The sequence below is a fragment of the Parus major genome, chromosome 23, assembly GCF_001522545.3.
Source record: "Parus major isolate Abel chromosome 23, Parus_major1.1, whole genome shotgun sequence".
NCBI lineage: Eukaryota > Metazoa > Chordata > Aves > Passeriformes > Paridae > Parus > Parus major.
Window position 1 is genome coordinate 884,202 of NC_031791.1, and position 1,408 is coordinate 885,609.

The 1,408-nt window shown below is 54.2% G+C and overlaps 1 long non-coding RNA gene across 1 annotated transcript in view; it reads right to left on the minus strand.

Annotated features, from left to right (window-relative positions):
• Positions 1-1,055: 1,055 nt before the first annotated feature.
• Positions 1,056-1,408, minus strand: part of LOC107214264 — a 1,679-nt gene continuing 1,326 nt past the window's right edge. Inside the window, exon 2 of the long non-coding RNA XR_001524913.3 lies at positions 1,056-1,402. This is a non-coding gene — a long non-coding RNA (uncharacterized LOC107214264). The remainder of the gene's footprint in view (positions 1,403-1,408) is intronic.

The window sequence follows — 1,408 nt, forward strand, 5'->3', positions numbered from 1 at the left end:
CAGCAGCGCCTTTGGGGCTGTTCCAGCAGCACCAGCGCAGGCAGATGGAAACACAGACACACAAAGAGCTGCAGAGAATCCTCAGGCAGGATTTGAAACCAAAACCTTCGCCTGGAGTGGGATGGGAGCAGCTGAGACAGAAACTGCGGCTGGCAGGGAACGTCAGGAGGAGTCTGCTGTGGAGGCTGGAGTGTTTGCTGAGGAAGGAACTGCTGATGGTGAGGGCTGGAAAGGTGGAAAAAAAACCCTCTTGGAGGCAGAAAGTGAGAGATGTGGAGTTTGCAGAGTCTGGTTAGGAGGGAGAGGAAGGAGAATCCCCCGTGCTCTGAAACCAAAACTGTGCTGGTGAAAGTTTGGGACAAAGGAGGGGTTTGGGGAATGATTTGGTGTTTAAATCCTGCTTTTGTCACCTGCTGGCTCTGCAGGCAGCAGAGGCCCTGCAGCTCCATCCCAGCAAGGCTCTTCCCACCCCTCTCCCTCAGCCAGGACAGGAATCTTCCCCTGAGCCTGTGGCCTTTAAAGCTGAGTTTTCAAATCCATCTTTTCCCCTCCTCAGCTCCCTGGTGGTGCAGAGGGAAGGGGTGGCACAGGAACCCAAAGGGATTTCTCCAGGTGCAGGATCTGCAGGGGGTTGAGCAGCCAGGGCTCTGCTGGGCTCTCTCCATCCACAAAGCAACTGCACAAATTCAGCTGCCCCCAGATAAAAGACTCAGAACTGCCAGTGAAGAGGTTTGGGGGGGTTTTGATGTCGCTCTTTACATGCAGGTGAGCCTGGAGCACCGAATTCCCTCTTCTCCCCCTTCACCAGCCTCAGCTGGAGGCCAAAGCAGCACCCAGGGCCAGGAGCTGCATCCCTGTGTGCATCCCCTGGGAGCAGAGCCCAGCTCAGCTCTCCTGGAATCGCCTCCCCAGGACATTTCTGATCTCATCCTGCCACACATCGGGGCCAGGCAGAGCCCAGCCACCCACAGACACAAATTAAGGGAAATAATTGCCTTTAATGCCACACATTAAAGGGAAAATAAAGGGAAAATAAAGTCACCCAGCACAGAGGCTCCAAAAACCGGCAGAGTTTTTATTCCCCTCAGTACAGAATATTCTTTACAGGGTCAAAACAAACAAAACCCCACTCTAGACACGCACAGATAGTGTTGTGGATTTCAGGATCTGCTGCTGGAGCCTCTAGGGAAGGAGAGAGGGCAATGCACAGAGAAAGCCTCACACCCCATCCCAGTTTCCTGCGGAGATCAGACTTCCCTGGGGGCTACAACCACTGCTGGGCTTCTGCAGCACGAGCTCTGCTGGCTCCTACCAGCCCAGGAGGCTGCTGCTGCACTCAGCATCCAGGGAATCCTGGGCACAGCCATCCTGAGATAGAAAACTGCTTAAAACTGCTTTAAAACTGCTT